Consider the following 8,769-nt stretch of genomic DNA (forward strand, 5'->3'; position numbering starts at 1 on the left):
AGGCCCGAAACGTCAGCCTTCCTGCTCCTCCGATGCTGCTTGGCCTGCTGTGTCCATCCAGCTCTACACCTTGTTATATCAGATTCTCCAGCATCTGCAGTACCTACTATCTCTCACGTATTTCACTGCTGTTTTGCGGGCATTTACTGAATGTAACTGACAGCAAAGTTCCTTAAATTACAACAGTGACTGTACTTCAGAAGTCATTGACAGTGAAGCATTTGGGACTTCTTCAGGTAGTTAATAAAAAAAAGTTACTAGAAATGCAAAATTCTTTACATATTTGCTTAAAATTCATATAAAAATAATGCATGCATGATACACATTTTTAGACACACACTTCTATCCATTTTACATATGGCGTCTCAGGTGGCACTATTTTATGCACACTAGAACACAAAAATTGAAACGATACTTTAGCTACTATTTTGAAGAGTCAGATAATAAAGGGGAGTGGAACTGTTCCCATGAAAGCTCAGAGCCACCGCTTACAGCAGCACTGATAGAGATTTAAAATCGAAGTTTACCATCCAATTGGATCTGAGTCAAGCACAGTCAAGGGGGAAAGAAAATCAAACTTTTGTGCTTCAAAATCAGATGGCTGAAGTCAACCATAAGAGTGGATGGAGTCCAAGGCAACAACTGGATGTGTCCCAAAGGCTGACTCTGCCTGTCTAGGCTAGGTTGCCAGGAGGAAGAGAAACAGCCAAGAATTCATGTTTGCACAGCTTTTAAAAATAAAGGCTTTACAACCTATTTCCTAAATTCATTGGATGTAATTCAACGAGAAACAATATCATCATTAGAGCCAATCTTTCTCTATTGTTTCGATACTAACATGGTCAGTCAACGTGGACAGCCTGTCTTCTGCGGTTTTGTCGGATTTGACATGCTACATGACATTCAATCCCTTCCCTACACCTTGATCAGTGAAATCAAAAGTTTGTCCTATTTTTTTTCTCCCCCCAACCTTAAATCTTCAGTCTCCACCCACCCAAGCTTTTGGAACTTGGTCTGATCTCACTGCTGACTCATTTGTCTCATCTTCTCCTTTTCAATTCTGGCAGTAACCAGTGTTACAACCATTGTTCATTCAGCTTACCTTCCTAATTTAAATTTTAAAAAAAAACTTAATGCTGAGCAGACATTAACACCCTTTTAAAGACCCCCAAAGTAAACGTGAAGTGGGTGGATTTTCTAACAGTCACCGTCCACCAGTGTCGTAAGTAATTGGAAAACACGCAAGCATATAGAAACATAGAAGGTAGGAGCAGGAGGAGGCCATTCAGCCCTTTGAGCCTGCTCTGCCATTTTTCACAATCATGGCTGATCGTCCAACTCAACAGCCTAATCCTGCTTTCTCCCCATAACCCTTGATCCCATTCGTCCCAAGCGCTATATCTAGTCACCTGTGATTGACAGAGGATGATTGTTTTGGCACTAGAGGGATTAATCTTCCTTTGAAACACTCAGTGTGACTTGCAGTACCCAAGAATGTAAGCCATGTTGCTCCTCGCATCTACTCAGCCAATCAGTAAGGTCAAGGCTGATCTGTCACTTCAATTCCATTAGTGCCTCATCCCTATATATTCAAACCCTTTAGTACCTGAAACTTATTCACACTTCAGCCTTGAATGTACACAATGACTACACATCAACAGCATTCTGTGGTTAAGGATTCCAAAGACTTACAAGACTCCAAGAAAAGAAACATTTTCTCATCTTAGTCCTAAACAGTCATCTATATACCCTGAGGTTGTAATCCCTATCTCTGGACTCTTGAACTAGGACAAACAGCCTTTCAGCATATATCCTGTCAAGCCCTCAGAGACTTTATCATTCCGATCAGACCATTTCTCGGTTCTTTTAAAATCCAGAAGATAGTGGTCCGTTGTATTTCATCTGAAGGAAAAGTGGTGGGCACTGTGGTAATGTCACTGACTAATAATTCAGCTAATGTTCTGGGGATGTGGGTTCAAATCCCACCATAAAAGATAGTGACATTTGAAATCAATTTTAAAAATTGCACTGGAAGCTAGCCTATTGGCAACCACGTAACCAGTGTCAATTGCTGTAAAAATCCACCCCATTCATTCATGTCCTTGGCGGAAGCAAGTCCAATACAGTACAGGAACATGCCCTTCGGCCCACCAAGCCTGCACCAATTCCTCTTCCTTATCTAGACCCACTTCTTATTGCTCATATGCAGTTTCTATTCCTCTGTTCGCTTCTCATTCATGTGTCAACCAAGATACGCCATAAACGTTGTTAATTCCGCCAACTCCACCGGCAGTGGGTTCCTTCCATGTGAAAAATTTTCCCTGCTCTTCTTCCCTAAACTTTCCCCCTCTGAACTTGAACCTGAGTCCTCTCATAGTTGAGCTTTCCATGCCGGGGGAAAAAGCCTCTGACCATCCACCAAATCTGCCATCCTTAGCTGGTGTGGCCTATATGTGATTCCAGACACACAGCAATATAGATGACTCTTATCTGCCTTCTGAGCAATTAGGCTCTGGCACATCCCATGAGTGAGTAAAGACATCTCTTCTCATTGTTCAATACACTCATCTAAGCAATCAGTGCAGTGAAACAGCATAGCAAATTCAAGAAAGTTATCTTCACTGATTGCATTAAGGGCCTTTTCACTTCTCTGAGACTCCTAATATCAGAAGCTTTTTCATTGGTCCCTTGAAAGTACAAACTCATTATTAGGTTATAGTTGAATTAGCATCCAACATGCACTTCTCCAATAGGACAGTGGAGTGGTTATATCTCATTGTGTCTTAGTAATAATCACAGATTCACCATGAGACTTTGGGACAAGAAAAAAATTTTCCTCCAACACAGTAAGTTCAATAACAAGGTTTTTACTAATGTATTAGCATTATTCATTTGCTCTGCAATTTGTTACAATTAGCATTTCACTCCATGCATTATTTTTCCCGGTCCTCATTAAGACACCTAGTCTCATAAGTGCTGATACATGGTCTCAAATGCATTAATCACCAATCCTCAGTACCTCACAAATCCATGTTTGATGCTGAACTGTTAAAATCAGCAACTATATAGCCCTAACTGTAGCATTTAATCAAACCATCTTCAACCAACAGACACACATTGATCCTTTTTCCTAATCAAGGAGGACAATGGTGGTGATGAAACCAGCTAACTTCACCACAGCTTCGAGATTTTCCAAATCTACTTGGACTCAGCAATGGACTAACAAGCCACTGAGCCACAACTCAGCCATTGAGAGTGTGACAGGCTTTGATAAGCATTTCTCGTGAGGAAAGTCAAATTTCAACAACAAATGATAGTAAAAGAGACAACAAGCAAACACTTGGACTTTTATCAACTTGGGCCTTAAAGCAAATTACTTTGGAATTTTGAAATCTATACAGTTCTAGTTGCCGCACTACCAGAAAGATATAGCTCATTCAGAGATCGTAGGAACTGCCGACGCTGGAGTCTGAGGTAACAAGGTGTGGAGCTGGATGAACACAGCAGGCCACGCAGCATCAGAGGAGCAGGAAAGCTGACATTTCGGTCTGGACCCGTAACGTCAGCTTTCCTGCTCCTCTGATGCTGCCTGGCCTGCTGTGTTCATTCAGCTCCACACCTTGTTATATACCAGAAGGATATAGACGCTTTGGAGAAGGTACAAAATAGGTTTACCAGGAGGTTGCCTGGTTCAGAGAGTATTAGCTACAAGGAGAGATTGAAAACAAAACAGAGTTTGTCGACTTGAACATCACAGGCTGAGGGCGACCTGATAGAAATTTACAAAGTTATGAGAAGCATAAGTAATCGGAGGCTTTTTCTCAGGGTGGAGATCTCAATAACTAGGGGACATAGGTTTTAGGTAAACGGAGGAAAGTTTAAAGATGTGAGAGGCAAGGTTGTTTTATTTTACACAAAGAGTGGTAAGCACCTGGAATGTGCTGTCAGAGGAAGCGGTAGAAGTAGATACAATAGCAACATGTAAACATCTTGGCAGGGAATAGAGGGATATAAACCGCGTACAGGCAAGGAGTTTTTAGTTTAGAAAGGCATTATGTGTCAGCACAGATTTGGTGCTGTACTGTTCTTTGTAATAAAATTCTAGAAATACTCAGCAGGTCTGTCAGCATCTGTGAAGAGAGTTCAGAGTTGGTTAATGCTTCAAGTTGGCGACCTTAGTATCAGGAAAGAGCAATTAATTAAGGTGAAAATAATAAGATAAATGAGGCCTTCTTTTTAAAACTCATGCCTCGATGGAGCACCTCGGGATGTTTTTCCAATAAAAATGCTATATTGACCAAAGTTGGGAGTCATTGAACAACTCAAGAGAAAGTGCACTTTCCAAAATAAAGAAGACGTGCTTCATTTATATTGGGCATTGGTAAGGCTGCATCTGGAGTCCTGTGTACAGTGTATATTTAAGGAAGGATGTAAATGCATTGGAAGCAATTCACACAAGGTTTACTTGATTAATACCTGGAGCATCTGATGAGGAAAAGCTGGAGTTTAGAAAAGTAAGAGGCGACATGATTGAAACGAAAGACCCTCCCAGGGTTTGACAGCGTGTATATGGAAAGGATGATTCTTCTCGTACATGAATCTAGAGCTAGGGGTCACTGTTTAAAAAAAAACCAACCAAACAAACAAACAAACAAACAAACAAACAATCAGCTGTTGCTATTTAAAACAGAAATGATGCAAAATTCTCTTGGAGAACCGCACATCTCTGGAACTCACTTCTGCAAGAAGCAGTGGAAGCAGAGTCTTTGAATAATTTTAAGGATGAGATAGATCAATTCTTGGTCAGCAAAGGGGTGAAAGGTTATTGGGGGTAGATAGCAATGCGGAGTTGAGGTTACAGTCAGATCAGCCATGATGTCATGGAATGCCAGAGCAAACTCAAGGAGCCAAATAGTTTACCTCTGCTCCTAATTTCTATATTCATACATTTGCACAGAATACTCCACACCAGCAACTACCACCTCTTAAAAAAAAAAGGACAACAAAAGACAAGCTTAGATTTTGAATCAAATCAATTAGGCTGCAGCTTTCATGGTCACAGTAGGTCTTAAATGCTTAACAACCAACTGCTTCTGTAGAGCAGTCACCATCATAATTTAGGGAACATGGCAGCCTAATCCAAAGAGTCCCACAAATGGCTACATGATAATGACCAGTAATCTGTTTGAGTGCTATTTTATAGCAATTACTGACACAAGTCTTCCAACATTGAGCTCAGAGAGCCACGGATGTGATCAGTTCAAGTGTTTAAAAGGGAACTGGAGAATGGGGAAGGGAGGAGGAGATGTTGAGATCAAACAAATTGAAGAAAAAAATAAATTCTGAAGGGCCACATCTTTCCAATATTATCAATGAACCAGATCCTCTATCCGTTAGAGATTCATACATGACATATCGTGAATTCATCAGTTCTTTAAAAATTCTCTCCAACTGCCTGCTTCCTCACAGGCCTGGGCAGCAACTCAGACAAGCTATTCAACCGTGAACATTGGGGGTAAGCTCTAACTCAACCTCACTGAATGCATTAAACCTCAAGAGGCTTTTCCCACAAGAAGCATACATCACAGGAAAGCGGCATTATTTTAAGCGTGATGGTCTGTGTGGTACCAACTGAACAGTTGCATGTCTGAACCCGAGAGAGAATTAGTCCAGAACAACCAATATACTCTTGAAGTGATGTCTGTTTGAAAACGTGAGCACGCTTGTTGGCCAAGCTAATCCTGGATTCACTTATATGTAGCCACTTTTGCAAGGTAGGAAACCTATGCGCCGATCTGCACAGTGGGAGCTCACAGACAGCAACACAATAATGGCCAGATTATCAGCATTAGTGATGTTAGTTGAGGGATAAATAAGACCCAGGAACACAGGGAGAATGCTGCGAGAAAGATGCCGAGATGAACGCTCTGCTGTCCTCTGAAATAGTGCCACAGGATTGTTTATATCCATCTTGAAAGAAGCACACCAACACTGCAGAACTCACTCAGTACCACACTGTACTTGTCAGCCTAAATCCACAGCTCAAGTCTCTGAAGTGGAAGTTGAACCTACAAATTCAGAGATGCTAACATTACACAGGAAGCCGTGGCTGGCAAAGTGAATAGTCAGTTGGATGAGGTACCACAGAACAGCTAGAGACTGTGAAACTCTATATGCCTAGAAATAACACTTTCAGTAATAGATGGCATGGGCAAAAGGCTCGGGGGGAATGCAAGTCGTAAAACTTTCTTTAAAAGGGCTTTCTTCATTGTAAAACAGGACTTTGATCAGCATTTTGATGATTTTGTTTAGATTGAATGAATGATTCAACAGGCTGCAATGTAATAAAGAATGTGCACATTTGGCTGTTTTTTATCTGCAGTTCACAGAAAAGCTGACTCCAGCAAAACCTTATTCCAAGCACAACATTCTCCAGTGAGACATCAGCTCATGTGTACAAACTACAGCAGCACATGGGGGCCACTGGGTGCCTTTCGTTTGTGCAGTCACAGATAGTTCGTGCAAGTTACCAGTCTAACATTTGTACAAATAGCAGTATGGGCTCAAGGCGCTGGCCATCAAAACAACTCACTTGGCCTCACATGATTTAGGTTTTGAGTCAAAGGGCTCCAGGGATTTCTGTGGGTGCGGGAGGGATAAAGAGTCAACAGAATGAGAGAAAAATGAATAGGAATAACGAATGGAAAAGGAATCTACTGTTTTAGCTCTCAACACCTTTCAGCTGAGTGGCATACTGGACTCCAATGTAATGACCCCCTCTCTCCCTGTCCTCCTGCTGCCATATCAACAAACACTATCTGGGCCAAATTACAACCCGTGCCTAGAGAAACAAATCTATCAGATATTTACATGCGTGACAACTCCATTGTACACATTCTGCTGAAGTATTACTGAAAGAGAGATTTTATTGAAGCTTTTCCTCTTGTACTCAGTCATACAGCATGGAAACAGACCTTCTGGTGCAACCAATCCTCTCTGACCACGTTCCCAAACTAAACTAGTCCCACTTGCCTGCATTTGGCCCATATCCCTCCAAATCTTTCCTGTTCATGTACTTATCCAAATGTCTTTTAAATGTTGTAACTGTACTCGCATCCACCAGTTTCTCTGGCAGTTCATTCCACACAAAAACCACAATGCGAAAAAAAGTTGTCCCCCATGTCCTTTTTAAATCTTTCTCCTATAGCCTTAAAAATATACTCCTTAGTTTTGAACTTTCCCAACCCAGGGAAAAGACATTTGCTATTCATCTTATCTATGCCCCCTCACAATTTTATAAACCTCAATAAGGTCACCCCTCAATTTCCTACAATTCAGTGAAAAAAGTCTCAGCCTATCTTTGTAACTCAAACCCTCCATTCCTGGCAACATCCTGGTAAATCTTTTCTGAACCCTCTCCAATTTAATAACGTCCTTCCTATGCATCAGGACAATTTGCAAGAAATACCAATATAAAGTATATTACATAGTATGTTATGGTTTTCTTTCACATTATAAAAATACAAATATCACGTAAGTAAATAAAATGGTGTACTTGCATGTACTGGAAGCTATATTTAGAATAAAGTCCTGTTCTTTGCAGACAGAAAAGGTGTCAACTCATGGTGCCTATTTAAACTTAAAATTATTGACAGCCAATCTCTAGGTCATGTCTCAGAGCAATGCCTTGTCCAAAGTCAACCAGTCTGTTTAAATTTTTAAAAAGTTTTTGGCAATTAACTGTCAATCATTTAAATGATTTATTGTCCATGGCAGAATGCACTTGACAGCCAATCAGCACACTTCACTCAAACAGTATAAATGTTGTTTCCCCTTTACTTTGATATTTCTTGTGAATTGTCTTGATGAGAGCGAGATGAAACAATGACTGCAAGAAAATTTCATTCAGAAATATTCAAGTTCTGTACCACCAAATGATGCTTTGTTTAGTCTCAGTCTGAGTATGGGAGGTAGGTTAATGGATCAGTTGCTGCTGGTCCGGAGTTCAGGATGATGGATGACCCCTCAGCTTCCTGATGCCTCAACGGGTAAAAATCACACGTGACTGAGGGAAACCAGAACATACAGAAACAAGACCAGTGCAGAGTGAGTGGACATTCCCTATAACTGGGCTAGAGTAGAGCCCATGGGGCAAGCCTGGCACCAGATGTCAGCTGTGCATACAACAGGAACTGAGCATGAAGCCAGACGCTGCTGAACAGCTGGATTCCCTGACAAATATCGTGCTAATGCTGGCTTTACGCTGGAAAGTTGCTACAGGCTGCCAGAAACCCACTGAACAATCACCAGCTTGAGGCCAACAGCTTTTGTTGGTGGTGGGCAAGTTGTTAAACAACAGAGAGACAGAGAGGAAACTAAGCCACAACAGGAACAGAAGGGAATTCGGAGAATGCAGAGGGTTGTGTGGCCACCCGTTGAGACCCTGCGCAGTGAAACACGCTCACTGCTGTAGATAGGATTTAGAACTGCAGTCCCTGCATCATAATGCTGATCATATTGCTTCTGGCAGGGGGCTGAGCAGCTGCCGACTAGCCCATTGTTTTGCTACAACACTGGCAACGCGTGGCTTCAGAATCCAACCATGCCACCAAAAGCAAACTCAAACAGAGTAGATTTTTGGAATTTGAAAGACATTGATACAGTAGAAAGGACCTTCTTCCTCCAGAGGGATTGAGGACAACGACAAAAAAAAATCAGAGTGAAGCCACTAAGAAACCTGGAAGCAATTCTGCAGGCAAAAGGTGGTAA

The sequence above is a fragment of the Rhincodon typus genome, chromosome 9 (genome assembly GCF_021869965.1).
Source record: "Rhincodon typus isolate 14 chromosome 9, sRhiTyp1.1, whole genome shotgun sequence".
Lineage (NCBI taxonomy): Eukaryota > Metazoa > Chordata > Chondrichthyes > Orectolobiformes > Rhincodontidae > Rhincodon > Rhincodon typus.